This window comes from Alligator mississippiensis, chromosome 7, assembly GCF_030867095.1.
Source record: "Alligator mississippiensis isolate rAllMis1 chromosome 7, rAllMis1, whole genome shotgun sequence".
NCBI lineage: Eukaryota > Metazoa > Chordata > Crocodylia > Alligatoridae > Alligator > Alligator mississippiensis.
In genome coordinates this window covers 80075670-80092272 of record NC_081830.1, presented here as the reverse complement: position 1 = coordinate 80092272, position 16603 = coordinate 80075670, and the positions used below count along the sequence as shown (strand labels likewise).

At 45.4% G+C, this 16603-nt stretch overlaps 1 protein-coding gene and 1 long non-coding RNA gene across 9 annotated transcripts in view; one reads left to right on the top strand and one right to left on the bottom strand.

Moving 5' to 3' along the window:
• LOC102572400 (calcium-activated potassium channel subunit beta-2) overlaps positions 1-16603 on the bottom strand; it is a 183091-nt gene that overhangs the window by 29296 nt on the left and 137192 nt on the right. The gene's annotated exons all lie outside the window — the stretch shown is intronic.
• On the top strand, positions 930-5276 carry LOC109280922 (uncharacterized). The gene is made up of 3 exons (XR_002087410.2): positions 930-1016; positions 4777-4843; positions 4994-5276. It is a non-coding gene; the product is annotated as an uncharacterized LOC109280922 (long non-coding RNA).

The following is a 16603-nucleotide window of genomic DNA, read 5'->3' as shown; positions in this document are numbered from 1 at the left end:
TGCATTGTACAGAACTAAGTGCATTTAGTGCCCTGCACAGAAAAGAGCTCAGGAATAAAAATGAAATAATTTGGATTCTAAATGTCTTAATGCTGAAGTTGTTTGTAGCTTGGCGGCCATTCCCCACCCCACTGAGAAATCATGGCCATTTATGCTGCCCCTGGAAGATGCACATGCCTTCCAGAGCACTGCTTGTCTGGAAAAAGTTGTAATGAGGCCATCAATAAAAATCACACACTGGGCTGATTTACATATTAGCATAATTGGGAACCTGGGCGAATATTCAGACCTGAGTCTGAGGGGTTTATGAAGAAAATAAAATGGAGGTGGATCTGGGCCAATTTCCAGCTGCGAACACAGCTTGGTGGCTGAGAGGGTGGGGATACACATCTGGATTCACAATGTCACAGCTGGTTCTCTCTCTCAGCAGGGAGCAGAATCAGCAGCCTGGATTTTTCTAACCAAAATTGCAGGGAAATGGGAAGGATGCTTGACATTAACTGGGCCCTTCTCTTGCTGTCCAGGCCTTGAGGGCATACCACCACATGCCACAATGCATGCCACTGAACTGCTCTTTTTGCAAATTCTCAGTCCTCAGCTGTTAGCATCTGGCACCCTCATGTTCACACTGAAATGAATAAAATCTATTCACTGCATGCATTTTGGGGCATGGTCCACTTTTTGTTCCCTGTTTGTAGAGCAGCAAGCACTTTCACATTCTGGCCCGTGATGGGACCACTCAGCAGTTCTGTAATACAAACAGTTAATAATATTTGCCTTGGCATTTGTACTGCACTTATCAGCGGAAGCAGATTACACAGGATGAGGCATTCTTAGCACACCAGCCAAAGGAAAAAGGAGATCTCTCCTTACAACAAACCTGGGGGAAGCAAGGGCCTGTGCTTTGCTTGGCTACCCCTTCCTTAACTCCTGGGGCTCATCAGATTGGGATCTGAATGCCTAGAAATCTTTTCCTCTAAGCATATCACTTTCATCTTAGGGGAACTAAGTATAAGGTAAGGCATTTCTCACTGAAATAGCTATGGTTTGGAGGATGAAATAGTGGCTGCCAGCATTTAATCAATACGACTACCTACAAAGGAGTGCTTTCTAGTGATGAAAACAGACAATTGGGGATCGAGGCTTTCTGACTCTTGCTGCTGGCTCTGCCTTGGACTTGCTGAGCAGACAGGGTTTGGCCACTTGGGCTGAAAACAGGTAACTGGCTTGGTTTGCATTTGGACATCTTGTCTTACACCAAACCTTAGACTTTACAGACTGACAAGCCTCTGAATAGTCTGAATTAACACTTTGCTTCAGAACAGTCACAGCTCATTCAAATTAATTTCCATTTAAGCTTAGTGCATAAATGACTGGGCCCTGCCTGTTTTGGTGCTGGTCATATCCAGTCCTAATCAGGGCCACATCAGACTGGTTGTCTGTTTTTAGCCTTACTGGCCTCTAACACTGGGGGCTTAAGTGATCAAATAGAAAAATCTTGTGCTGCCTGTGTTAATTATACAGCACTGGATGGCCAATAGCAGCATAACCACAGGGAGTTGGGCAATTCTGGATGCTTCTCAACAGAGTGGAAGCACAGTGATGGCAGCCACCAGAATGGAGAGGAGGGTTCAACACAGAGGAGGTGCAAGAGGAGGAGGAAGAGGTCTTTCTTTGCATACGAATTAGGCTGATTTCAGATTTTTTTCATAATGCCAGTGCCTTGGAGCAGTCCATATGTGATATCATTAATGCTATCTGCTTCATTAGCTGGGCAATCTAAGCCAACCTTCACTATTTAACACATAATTACATGCCTAATCTTGCATAAAATTGTAACACTAATGACATCACAGCAGCCACTCCAAAGGTCAGATGTAAGCAACTTAATTCAGTGTTTTCTTTAACTGGAAGGGTCAGCTATAAGTTACAAACTTCTCATAGAGTCAGTAAGGTGTGACTTCTTTAATATCCTACTCTGAGTGCCCTTTGGGAAAAAAACATCTCATGAGGAGGAATTAGAAACTAAGTCAAAAGCTGTTGGTTCAGTAGTTTGATAAGAAACCTGATTGGACTGTGAATCCCAGCCCCCTTTCTCTCCAACCTCTTAAAGGCTAGGGACAGAAGTTACACATACACCAGTTTAAGTGATCTGAAACTGGTTTAAACTTGTAACAGAATAGAAGCTCACTGCACATAAACCAGTTTCAAGATGGCTGAAAGTGGTTTAAGATAAACTTGGTTGAATGTAGTATCAGACTTAACTGAGTTGGGTCAAACCAGTTTATGAAATTTCTGTCACAAACCCCTTCCTGGTTCAAGTTAAATCACAGTCCCCCAGCTTCCCAGCATGCTTTTCAGCCCTGGGCTGGGCTGTCTGCTACAGACAGTGGGGCTGGCCCCGCCCCTCTACTCCCTAGTTGGAACAGTGAGGGCTGGCTGGCAAGGGGGTGGAGGGGGGCAAGCATGGCTGGGGATGCAGCCCAGTCTACAGGTGGGGACTGCCCTTCCCAGGCAAGCCCTGGCTGGGGTCCAGGGGTGGGGGTGAGGGGGTGTTAAACACCCCTTCCCCTGCTCAAACTTACTGCTGGCTGCAACTGTGGACCACAAATCTCAGAGGAACCTGGAAGCAGGAAGAGGAAGTGATGAGCAACCCTGCAGAGTCCTGCTACTCTGATTGTGGACTGCAAATCCCAGAGACCTTGGGGCATCAGAAAGAGGAAGTGAACACACAGCCAGAGAGCTGTGGTTTAGCACCTCCCGGCTTTTGGCCTGAGCCACTGCAGGCATGTGGCTGCATTTCCTGAATCAGATGTCTGATCACTTTTGTTTCAATTTAATTTGTGTATCTTAGACTAACCTGCAAAGACTGAATCGATTCAGCCTCTGGCTTTTTGACTCTCTGCACTTAGCAAAAAATATTTAACAAAATTACCCACAGCCTTTTGAGTACCAACCACTCGATAAAAAGGCATCCTTTCTTTTCACATGACATGTTGAGACTGTGGAACTCATTGCCACAGGATGTCATGGAGACCTGGGATTTAATAGGATTCAGAGAAGGAATGGACATTTATTTGAACAAGAAAACAATGTTACAAAAAGGGATTTGGAAGGAATATCAATCCTTCTGCTCAGGGTTGAAGCCAAGCTCTGAGTACAAGGAGTGAGGAGGAGACTTTTCTTTGGTGCAGGTTGTCTAATATCTATTTACTTACTCACTGCCAGCAGCATCTTGTACTTTTCTCTGAAGTATCTAGTGCCTACTACCATTAGGAGACAGGAGAGTAGATGAGACAGATCCTGGGTTTGAATCACAAATCTTTGGCTCTGCTTGAGTAGAGACATCACAAACCTACCTCAAAAACAAGAATGATTCTGGGGTTTAGAGTAGCTTTCACAGAGACATCTGTCCCAAGGTTGATATGAGTAACCTCGTTTTTGGTCTTGTTCAAAAGGCAATGTAAGCTGAATTTATTTATGTAATTTTTATCATTGTATGGATTATGTTATATTGCCTGTGTCTACCTTTACAAATTTGGGACATAGATTAGTCAAAAGTTTATGATCCGATCTTTAATTAAGAGTTGTTATGTCAAAGGGACTGAGGAAAACCTGCCTAAGGAACTGTTAAGTATCTCTTACCAGTTGTGTTAGTAGGGACAGATCAAGCCCCACTAAGTCACAGACTGAAAGAGCTATTTTTGGGATGGGCCCCCAAGGTATTGTCTGCTTGTAATGGGAAAAATCAGCCCCACAATAATGAAGGCAACTCAGGGAACTGGGCCATCCATCCAGGCGCCCCAGGAAGGAAGGATTTTCTGGAGAATTTTGAGACTTTTCAAAACAGTGAACGAGGCTGGTGGGGGAGTGGTTGGCAGTGTGCAGGTATTTCGATGCCCCCCCCCCCCCCCCCCGCGCTGATACTGCATGCACCCACCGCTGCCACCACCACTGCCTGTGGGCAGTCGCTGTGCCCCCCCAGCCTCCAGAGGCACATGTCATTCATGGTGGGGGGAGCCTACAGTTCTTTCACAGCCTAAGTGGGAATCGCCTAGAGCTGGCAAATATTCACCTGCTGTGACTGTGGGGTCCAGTATGAAGGCAGCACAGCTGGGGCTTGTGGGGGCAGGGTGGGGAGAAGTAGTTATTCCAGGGCACACCTGGGAGTTATTCTAGGGACAAGCAGTGATAAAGGCGGGAGAAACTTAGGGCTCCAAGGGTGCCCCATGGATGGGTGGGTTTGTGACAACAGGCATTTCCTAGGCTCCTTTGTCAATAAATACAGTTACTACAGAAAAGGGCAAAGGAGGCCATGCTTTGGTTTATGCAAACCTCAATCAATCAGGGTCCCATTGTATTTGAATTAGTAATGTTTGTGGGCAGGGGCTGGGCTGGGGGTAAGGGGGAGGTCCAAGTGTCTTGAAGTGGGCAATGGGGATTAAAGTGGACCCCAACTCCCACTCTCATTTCCTTGCTTTACTGTGCTGCATTGCCTGAGCAGCAGTCTCTGGTCTGCTGACAGCATCTTTATCTGGGAGCACGCTAGGTGGTAAGGTGCTGCACAATGCGAGCAATGGCACAATGTGACTTGCCCCTCTGTTGTGCAGTCAGCCGTGGTTACAGTATTTCATATAAAAGGATTCAGGTTTGAACTATGTAAATGAAGATGATGCCTCACTGCAAATTGAACTGTGAAACAAAGTAGTATGTGTTGTTAGCTCCTTTTGAAAGAGAAAATGAAGCATAGGTGAGTGACATTTGCTTTCTCTGCAGGGCCAGATACAGGCATGGGCGAACCAGTCGGTCACCCGGGGTCTAACAAGAAAGTGGCCCGAAAATGGTAATTTTTGAATTATTATTATCATTATCTCTGGCAAAGGGGGGCCCTATACTAAACGTTTGCCTGGGGCCACCAGGAGTCTAGGTACGGTGCTCTTTCTGTGCAGTGATGGTCACTGAGATCATTAACTTTCCTGTTTGGGTCTTTCAGATCTCTGGCTGTTGTCCTAGTGATGTGCCAAGCGTCCATGGGGAAGCTGGCTGTTGCTGACCCCGGGGATGCAGTACCAACAATTGCACGCATCCTGTGGGTATTATCCTCACAACTGTGAGGTCACAGTCCGTTCCGATTATCTCATTGCATTTCAAGGGAAACGTGAGGTTGAGTTCACAAGTTTTACCTCCTCCTTGGTGGCATCCCTCCAAAATGGAAAATTGCTACAGTGAATATTTAGCACCTTTTCATCTAAAAAGAGTAAAATATCCATGGCTGCCCTGCACGTTGTGGTTGTGACTTCACTACATCTGACGGTCCCGTGGGACCTCCTGGTGACAGCTAGGATGGAGCTGAGCTTTTCCTGCCCCAGAAGCAAAGGAAAGGAAATAAAGGAGAATTTCTGCTTCCAGCAAAGGGTCTGTGAATGCACATGAGCAGCTCCAACTTCATCCATTAGAAGGAAAGGGACAGACGTGCTAGGCAGCTCATCAGAGACATCCTGTTGAAGTCAGTGGTGAAACTTCTGTTGCCTTCAGCTGTGCACGATTAAATCCTAAAAGTGCCAGTATTTCTCTCACAGCAACTGGAAACACTTTCTCATTTCAGCCCTGATCCCTTGAACAGTATGCCGTTCATCACTATGACTGATAATCATGAATATAGCACTGTAAATTTATATAGGCCTTTTGATGATCAGAGCTTAATCAGAGGCAGTCAAAGACAGGGAAAGACAAGGGATCACAGTTCAAGCAAAGGGGCGTCCCAGAGAAAAATGCAAGGAAAAAGTCTTGGGAGAAGTTTGGAGAAGGAGGGAAGGACATGTTTAGAAGAAAGGAGATGGGAAAAGACTTCAGCCACCCCTTGGTTATTGAGCTGAAGGGAAAGGAAAGAATATAGGGAGTAAAGGAGGAAATGATATCAGAGAGGTGAGTGGGACAAGAATAGGGTGACCCCTGAAAGTAGGCACGTGAAGGTTGAATCTGACATAGTATGACACAGAAAAGCAGTGGAGGTCTTTTGTTTCCTAACGTTTCTGAAACGCTGGAACATAAAGGTGCAAAGGTCCATGCACACATTTGTGCTGACCCGTCTGGCAAGTAGCATGCAATGTTCAGCCCCTTCTCTGTCCTGTCCTCCATGGGGGACTTGTATGAGGAAAGACCCAGTGGGCTTCTGGGGCTGTCCCATCCTGCTCAGCATTGTTTCCTGCACAGTCACCTGGGTGCATGTCTCTCATAACTCAGCTTTCCCAGTGATGAAGACGGAAAAAGAACTGGCTCCCATCTGAACCACTTCACGAAATCCTGCCTTCAGGATCAACCACCATCGTGTAAGTGTGGGTTCACAAAGAAGAGAGGAAACTGTGCTTGGCAGAGGAAGCGGTTTGGTTTCACCCTGTGTTAAGGCTGTTCTGCGTTGCTCCAAAAGCGACACAGATGGCTGAAGACCCTTTTATTAATGGATGAACCCTAGTAGGTTGGGAGATGCAACTAGGGTGCCTCTCCACTGTGGCAAAGATTGAATAGTACCATAGGCAGCTGGCATAAGTAACAGCAGCCTCATGGATACTCTCATTTCCATTGAGGATTGTCCCAGCACCTGGAGAATATTAGGATCAGGGAGATACCAAACATTTGTGTGCTATCTCCCTTTAGCTGCAGTGAATACTTCGCAGGCACTGCTGAGGGTCTGGGTCTATAATGTTATTTATTGGTATTACAGCCCTACCTCGAGGTTAAGAGGGCCCTTTTGAAACGCACGGTAGGCTGGGAAGGTGGTTGGGACAGGAGTCCGTACAAAGAGGCCTGTGCCTCTCTCCTGCCACACAGTTGATCAAAGAAAATCCTCACATTTGAATTTTCCTCATGATTAGTTTTGTTGCCCTTCCCACTGTCATTCTGGGAAGCAGTCTTAAAGATCATTACTTAATCGTGGTGTGTTACACAGCGTCCTACATTCACTTCACATTGCTTCTGGGATGACTGCTTTTCCCTTCTCAAGGTTAGATTTAAGTGCCTGGATGGCCATCAGAGGTCTGTTCCCTCTAAATCCTCACATCTGTGTACAACTGGAGACAGAAAGCACAGGCAATATTTCAGGAAGGTGTGGGAGACTGGTCTATATATTTGAGGTATTTGCATTTATTTATAAAGGCCTCTGTTCATGCTTACGTTAATCATGAGTCTGTTGAGACCTCGATAGGCCATTTATGGCACCAAAAATAATGAGCTCAATTCTCCTCCTGGCATTTCACTTCCTAGATAATGGGAAATCTGTAAAAAGGATCAGCACTTGTTTTAATTCGACCCCATAAAAGGCTCCTTGGGGCATTAAAATAAATAAATGGTGAAATACATCCATCCATACAAAGAAATAATACTGAGCAATTCATTTCGGGAAAGGACTCCCTGCATTATCCAGGATGTTTAGGCATTTGGAGGATCTAGGCTGTAGCCATATTGGTCTAAGCACAAAGACAGACTAGCTCTTTTTTGGGTAGAGGTAATCTCTTTTATTAGACCAACTAAATAGTTGCAAAAAAGTTGTTCTTTGCAAGCGTTCGGACATACGTGTCCTTCTTCAGGCAAAAAAAAAAAAAAGGAAATTGAAAACAGTGAGAGAACTTAAAGATGATCAGAAATCTCGCAGGTATGAAAAAAGCCAGTCTTTAGAAAGCTGTTCTGCAAAAACGCAGATGTAGAGAAGTTGCAGAGACAAAAGCAGGCTGTTTACCAGGAGGTAACAGAAGGAGACTGTGAATCCAAATGGCCTGTCTTAATACTGTGGTCCCCAAATCACATAATGCATCCAAGGTAAGTCTTCTTTGGGCTCTGGTGCAGCCTTGAGATTCCCCTCTAGGCTTCACTTTACCCCTCTCTTCTACCCTGCCTTGCAATCTGGACATTGCCACAACAGTCCATCCAACTGAAGAGTCCATCAACACCACTCTTACACAGGATTGTTTCTGCTGAGTGACATCTCATAGCTCTCATAGACATTAGGGCTGGAAGGGACCTCGGAAAATCATCGAGTCTAGCCCTCTGCCCCAGGGGCAGGAAGTCAGCTGGGGTCAAAGGATCCCAGCAAGATAAGCGTCCAAAAGTTTCTTAAAAGAGTCCAGAGTAGGTGCTTGCACCACCTCTGGAGGGAGTCTATTCCAGGCCCCAAGGACTTGGACAGTAAAGAAGTTTTTCCTTACGTCCAGCCTAAAATGGTCATGGAGGAGTTTGTGACCGTTTGACCTTGTCATTCCTTGGGGCGTTCTGGTGTACAGGCATTTCCCTAAATCCTGATGCACACCCCTTATGAGGTAGTCAGTCTTTTTAGTGGCTTTGCAAACTGCTTTTGCAGTTTTCTAGCCACAGCTGGCCTGGGAAAAAAAAGACACGGTGCTAGAACTGGACATTAAATTTAGTTTCCCCACAAGACAGGGTGGGTAAAGTTTGAGATGTATTGTTGGAAGGGACCAGAGAGCTGAACTCAGTGACTCAGGAAGTCTTTTCAAGCCCCATGTCCTGTGCTTCCGTGGTTTTCCTTTGACTTGACTGAGTGATAAGAAGACCAGCCAGGGATGTGTACTGGTACAATGAGGTATACATAAGAATGATAACTAGATGACATTCAACAGGAGAAGACATAGGCTGAATATGAAGAAGTTTCCTAGCAATGAGGTTTGCTAAAGTGTGGACCAGTCTCCCAAGCACAATGATGGGATTAATAAAATAAGACCCTGCCTGTCTGATTCAGGGGATAACTTAAAAGGAGCTTTCTAATACTAGTACTAAACATTTCAAGGTGACTTAGTGGATCAGTGACAGAACTGAGAACCGAACCCAACTCCTCCAACTCCTTGACCTGTTACTTCAACACAAGATTGGGCCTCCTCTTGGAGTCAACAGCAGTTTGGGCTGTGGAGGACTTGCAGGATTGGGCTTTGCTATGTACAAGGCACTCTGAAGGTGAAAGATAAAGCAGTATTATTCTTGTTATAATAGAGAAGATACAACTGTCAAGCAGATAGAACAAACTACCCACCAGCCTATAAGAACATAAAAGCAACGGCGATTACTCTATCATGATACTGTTTACAGAGAAGACCTTCAGAAGGTGACATTTCTGATGATAAAAGGTAAAAATCATCAAATTACACAAATCAAAATACCTGCTCATCCTGCAGCTTTCCACACAAATACCAACATTAGCTGACTTGGTCCTACTTATGTGTGGCCATAACTGGAAATAAATACTACAGCAAACCTGGGATGCCAAGGAAAATCCGGCAATGACTGAAGAAGAACAGCTATAAAGTAACTAGCTAAAAGAAATGCATCTGCATTAGTGGAAGACAGCTACCACTTAGGGAATATTTAACGCCCCGGTAGCAGCCACATTAAATCGTGCGATGGCAAAGGCAGTATCAGATGGTGTGACTCTGCTTCAATGCCAGCATTTGCTGTACAGCAAGTAAACTCTAGAGTAGGAATAACCATGCATCATAATGCAAGACAGTGATCTACGTACATTTGCTTGGTCTATCTGAGGAGCTCCAGCTATATTGAAGGCTGACTATTGGCAGTGACCCCAAATGCAGTAGAAAAAGGCGGGTGCTGCCAACAGAGCTACCATTAACTTGCTGACAAGAGTGTAAATGAGTTGATGGGCAATAATGCTGCCATCCTGACCACCTCCTGCTCCTGCTCCTCCTTCTTTGTCATCCTATCGTGCAGCATTGATCTTCTACTGGTTTTCATAGGACCAGGGAAGCAGCATTCCCTCGGTCTGCTCCCTTCAAGCAGGCATTGACTGGACCCTCTGCCTTTGAGTACAGGTTAGGGAATGACCTACAGTCATAGTAAGATCCATCATCATAAAAATAGAGTAATCTACAGACGTAGGAGTTTTTGGACTTGAGGCTACTTTCTGTGATTTTTTTTTAATCACAAATATATCACCCTTATTATATTTTCATGGCCTCTCCAAACTAACAGGAAGGGTGACACATTTACAGTCCTGAGCAGCAAACCAGCACACAGCTTGTGCCCAGGTGTTTCACACTTAGAAAGAAGTCCTCTTCACTTTGCTGTCTCCTTACCACCTCCTTAGGGCTAGATTTTTGTTGCAGCTTTAAAAAGCCCTTAAGTAGGCTTTTTAATTCCTTGTCTTCCTGGTCCCTCTCCTGCTTAAGGGATACATGCCCACCTTGACTGTGTTTAAGCAGCCTCTATGCTGAGTCTGCAGATCTTAAATTCCTCACCGAAGTCTCCAGGGTTTATAAACTACCTTCCTCACTTTCAACGCAATTCTTCTTTCCAAATGTTAGCACCACTGTACTTGTTTTTTTATATGATGTCACGTCCTACAGATGCTGATATTAATTATACCCTGGTCACTGTAGGTAATAGTGACTTCTTGAACCAACTTTTATATGTGCTTTCATGTTACCTACAGGGGAGTGACTGCCACCTGATGCCTGGGACTGGAAACCAAGGAGTCCTGGTCCCCAGCCATGCCCTTGCCACTGATTTGCTGAGTGACCTTGAGCTTGTTGCTGAATTTCACCATGCTTCAATGTACTCATCTGTAGAATGGGAATGCTAGTCTCCTACCACACCTTACAGCTCATATTTAAAGGCACTTTGATATAGTTGAATGACTAAAGGAAAAAGCCAGCCCTTCCCCTCATTGTCATCATCATCTGGTGATGATGAGTTTGCAGTCCCAGCACGTGGCCATTGTTTCCTTTGGCACATTACAGCCAACAGGGATCATTGTCCCTGGGGAACAGCCGGGGATAATTGTCACCTCTGCCTGTCAAAACTCAGCTAACATTTTAGCTTTCTGTGCTTTGCCAGTTGTAAACGAATTTGCATTTACATAGGATGTGACATGTCGGACAAGTACTATATTCATCATTTCAAATGCTCTCAGGGTGTCAGGAAGGGCAGAGGCTGTATGTAAAATGGGTCAGCTTTTTATGTTGTGGCATCAGCATCAGCAAATGGTGTATGTCTGCACTGGCTTCATAGCACACTGCCCCAGGCTGGCCTTGAGCAGAGGAGTGAGTGGATTAGTAGCTAGTCCTAACAGATTTCACAAGACTCCAGAAAATGAAGGATGTTGAAGGACACGGTGGTCAAAGTTCGGATCTAAGCATTTATGCCACACGGTCCACCCTCCCCTTGCTATCTTAGTTATAGGATTGTTGCATCAAAACAGGATAACATGGAAAGGAAGTTAAGGACTGAAGGGATCTGAAAAAAAAAAAATGGCTCACTACAACTATGCTCCTTAATTTCCTGCTGAAACAGAACTGGAGTCAGCGCCCATTGCCACCTCCGCTCCATGCTTGGATCAGTTTTCATCCCACTCGGTGCACAACAGCATTCTCACCCAGCCTTACCTTTGTGGACACACCAGGGGCCAGGTTTTCAGAAAAGCTTTGTTTCCATTTAGGCACCAAAAATAAATGGCCAGATTTTCAAAAGAGTCAGGTACTGGGAACTACTGAATAAGCTAAGGAAGCTCTGCTTGACTTTACAAAAGTGCTTTACCATATACAGGTGCATACAGCTGGACAGGTGTTTCTTACTTTTGATCCCTGTTACTGAGTACATGAGCACCTCACGATCAGTTTATTTTCCCAAGAGGCCTGCTCCATTTTACAGATGAAGAAACTGAGGTACAGAGAGGTTTAACAGATTTCATAGACGTTAGGGCTGGAAGGGACCTTGCGAGATCATCGGGTCCACTCCCCTGCCCAAAAGGCAGGAAGCAAGGCGAGCATCTAGGTGTTTCTTGAATGTATCCAGAGTAGGTGCTTGCACCACTTCTCAGGGGAGTCTGTTCGACTCTGGAGCCTCAGACGGTAAAGAATTTTTTCCTTATGTCCAGTCTGAAACAGTCTTCCAGCAACCTGTGACTGTTAAACCTTGTCTTCCCTCGGGGTGCCCTGGGGAACAGATGTTCCCCCAGATCCTGATGCACACCCCTGATATACTTATAGGCTGCCACCAAGTCCCCCCTGAGCCCTCTCTTCTCCAGGCTGAAGAGTCCCATGGCTCCCAGCCTCTCTTATAAGGCCTGCTCTCTTGATCTCTAATCATGCACATGGCTCTCCTCTAGACTCTCAAGGTTAAGTGACTTGGTCAGGGAGTCTCTGACAGAGTGGCTTCTAGCCATGTCTCTTAAATCCTAGGTTAGTACCCTAACCACTGGGCCATCCTTCCTCTCAGACTATGATTGAAAAGGTAGAAATGAGATTATAATTAACAAGGATTAGGTTCGGTGATTAAAACAGACAGACATACGAGGAGGGAAGACCAGCTAGGGAGGAGGGAAAGGCCTAGAGTATGCTGTTTGCCCCTGCTTGGAGTGAACTGCTGGTTTTGGACCCCTTCTTAGCCTCTGATGAGGTTAACAGTGTGTCCAGTCCCGGCTGAAAGGCATCAGTGACAATTCTGTAATGAGTTCCAGGGGAGCAGGCTTCAGCCCTACACATGGCAGTGGGTCTCATGTGCCCATTACCAAGTTTTATATACATTCAGAAGGGCGCTTATAGAATCACCAAAGGGAGATTTATATTGAGAAATACCTGCCTTTACAAAACAAAAAAATCACGGAAAGGCAAGCTTTTAGGAAAGCCGTCATAAAAGCTTGATGGTGGCTGTGTCTGTGGATGGGGAAAGCGGGAGAATTTGTGATGGGACCAGGAGGGTGTCCTACAAATGAAGGTCCCCACCGCTCCTCTGGAAGTGACAAAGGGGAAGCCGCGAAGCAACACCCAAGGGAAAAGTGCCAACAGCAAGGATGACATGGCAGACTTGGCTCTTTCTCCCACTGCACTCACCTCATCCCTTCTGGGGGTCACTCATTTCTCATCACCTGCGAGTGAGCTCTCACGCTGCACAGACCAGGACTGGGAACAAACCAAAGGCAGAGGCAATGTGGAAGCAACCGCGCAGCAGGGCCTCAATACTCAGGAATGATTTATTTTTGAATCTGCCTTTGGATTAGCTCTAAAGAGACGCGTGGATAAGCAAACAGGCAATTACAGCTCGGACGTGCTGTTTATGAATGGGAAAGGCTACCGTCTACGTAGGGCATATTGAAATTCTAATTCAGCTGAGTCCCTTTTGTCATGCCATTCATCATGGATACTAACAGAGATGGAACCGAACCCCCCCTCTCCAAACGCCTCTGTGTTGCCTTCAGCCTGCTTTCTTCTCTTCTAATTTTTGTTGTCCCGTTTCTTTTTGTTCGGTGCAATGCTATGGTTCACTTTTTAATCCCCCAGTGACTTGTACGCAGACCTGGGAACACACAGCTGGGCAAACAATTACACTGGATGTCTCAATTTTTTTGGGATCCAGTCATATGAGAGCAACCAAAAATGCCACTTCCCTCTTAACAAAGGTTAATCATCAGTAGTTCTCAAGGCCCGTTAGAAAAGGTCACTGCTATTAGAGCTATTTTATAGCTGAGGAAAGCCAGGAGCAGGGAAGTGAGGGGACAAGGCCAAGGTCACTGGCAGCCATCAGGCATGGACCCCAACCTCAATAAGTTCTCAGCCCACTCCTAGGCTATGCAGCCTCCCTAGGAAGCAGGTGGATTTCTGACTTCCCCTTGGGCTAAATCTGTATCATCATGGCAGACAACTGGTATCTGTGCCAGGGCTCTGCTGGAGGGCTGGAAGAGGAGTGACATAATGCATGCTCAGTCTCAGAGGAGGGAGCTGGGACCTCCAGGTTTTACTTCAAGCTCTGCCACTACCTCACTGGGTGCAGGCAAGTCACCTACCCACTCTGTGCCTCAGTTTCCCCCCTGGAACATATGGTTGTTTCTTAACACACCAGCCTAGCGTGGTGAGCCGACGTTTGCAAAAGGCCAAGATCCTCAGATAAAAAGAAGCATCCTAGTGCAAACTTGCTGCTTCTTCTGCACGTCGCCATCAGAGATCAGCCGTCTCTTTGTCCCTGCTAGAGAGAATTAGCCCTCCCTTTCTGCTTTCAGGAGGGCTAGCCACACATGTGAGCTATGAATAGTCCCAATTATATCTGCTTTGAAACCTGACTATCAAGGGCATTTGAGTGGGAATTATTTGTCCCACTTGGAACTAAGAAATGGGTGGACTTGAATGACATTATCTGGTGACAGAAACACAAGCCAGGCTGGTGGAGAGTGGATGGACCAGATCCGGGGCATTCATTCATTCACAAATAGCCAGTTAGAAGTGGGACAAAGGTCTCTGCTTTCAGTTTTCACTCAGTGAAATCCTGTGTCTAAGGATTCAGAGAGACTCTAATGGGTACACTTCAAGCTTTGCTGGGGCCCTGTGCACCAGAGCCTGGGATCAAACTGTAGTATAAAAATGGTACAAAATGATATGATTTTTACATTAAGTCATGGGTTATAATAAGGACTCTGTAACACAATGTGGCCTTATTCATGCTTGCGAGACCAAACTGTTATTATTTATTTGTATTACAACAGTCTCCAAGTGACCTACATTGCGCTAGGCGCTGTATACATGCATATAGGAGAAACCTCCTGCTTCAAAGAATTTTCTATCTCAAGAAAGCAGGCAGATGAAAGGAAGTATTACTACCCCATCCTGCAGATAAGGAACTGAAACCCAGAGAGGCTAAGTTGTCTAAGCTAGCACAGGTGGGTTGTGGCACAACTAAGATTTGAGCTTGGACCTCCCGAATCCTAGGCCACCGCTTAAACTTCAAGCCCAACCTTTCTCTTTGTCATATTATGTAGAAGAGTACATCTTGTAACATCAAAAAGTAAGTGGTGGTGGCTGATTAACATGCCAAGCTTAAAGCCTCCCCTCATACAGCACTTGGCTATCTGGAATTTAGCAGCTGTTATGTCAGCTTCACAAAACACACATACTTTGGTTAAAAAAAAAAAAAAAAAGGCGAGTAACAAAGCATCAAGGATGCTTTTCAATATCTATTTATTGTAATGTTTCATGAAAGCAGAAAAAGATTGGGTAAAATTGTAGGGTCCTGGAAAAATCTGCCTCGTAATCCATTACGTGGAACTGCCTGTTTGCTGGCGAGCCACACTTCTTTATACCTCATTTCTGGAACATTTTAGGTAGTTCAGTTCTGCAACTTTTAGTCTAAAAATAACTTGAGGTTATGAGAAGCCAGTGACGTGAAAGAACAAAGGTCAAGGCTCCATAAGAAACCACAATGTGCGTGCCTCTTCGTGCAAGGTGGCAGCAACAAGGAAGATGCTTGCTGTCCTACCAGAGCAGAAGAAACGCATGGACGGGACACAGAACAAAAAGCACAACCCTTACCATCTTCATACCTTGGCACAGAGATGCCAACAATGCTAGAGGCTGGCACTGCTGCTGCTTCCATTTCTTACAGGGCAATGATCCATATTAATTACAGGAAATGCCCAGTTTAGGACAACGTCACTGCAGCGCTCTTAGCACTGACTGGTGTCACGTTTTGCTAAGGAGGTGGATGTCTTTTTTCCTCCCCTTAATCATGATTACTTGGTTTAGAAACTGTCTTTATTTTTAATTTAACCAAGATAAACAGCCATTTCCAAAACCCTGCATTGGACTAACATAGTTGAAATTAAGTGCTACACAACTATCCCCATCCCATGTTTTCTTGCCTCCATTGCTGCTAAATATGAATAAACCTAATTTTTTCTCTCCCTCCCTCAACCCCTAGGATGGATTCATACAGAATCCTTCAGGGAGGGGCAAAGCTGGGGGTGATTTTGCCAAATTAAAACCAGAGTGAAGTCCAAGCCAGCCTGTGCTATATGCAAGGTCCCACATTGACAGGGGTTAAGGATAACAGGTATTGGTTTGACCCATTATTTAGTCCTGTTCTGTGCACACATTCCTCCTGGATCAGCATAGGTAATAACATAATTTCCTTCTATATTTACACTCGGCAGATACCTGAATGTCTGCACTAAATTCTTTCAGACTGAAGCCCAGCACAGCCCAACAGCCTGACTGCCTAATATTTCTTTCATTTGATTCAGAACCCCTATTTATCAGGTAAGCGTACGCCCAATCTCAGAGGTTAAAATTCAGCACAGCACACAGGGAATTAGAGGCAAAACTTCTGTCAGTGATAACAGGACTTCCATGCTTCATTTCCCGCAGGGCATGCTGAATGTTTTCCTTTTAAACAGTGCCGAACAAAAGTGCCTTAAGGGATGCGGGGCGGCAAAACAGCATACAATGGAAGCACATCGCGAGAATCCAGATGCAGGAATGGACTCTCCGTTCCTCTTTCGTTTGTAGGAGATTATTTTCTAGTCATTCACGGAAGATGCATGTCAAGGTGCAGAAAGTCAAGTGCAAAATGGCCAAAAGAAACTGCCTTTTATCAAAGGGAGTGAGAAACCTGGGAGCTGAATAATTTCCCCCCCACAAGCAGCTGTGTTCAGAAGTGAAAAAAAAGAGTTGCATCTGACCACAGTGGAGACGATGCAGGCAGAAGTGAGATTTGCCGGTGTGCCTAACTCTGCAAGCTGCACGAGTTAGGAGGTGGTCAGACTTCTCACTCCCTCTGCCTGGTGTAAACTCCACGCAGTAAATGCGTGAACGCCCTTGCTGTC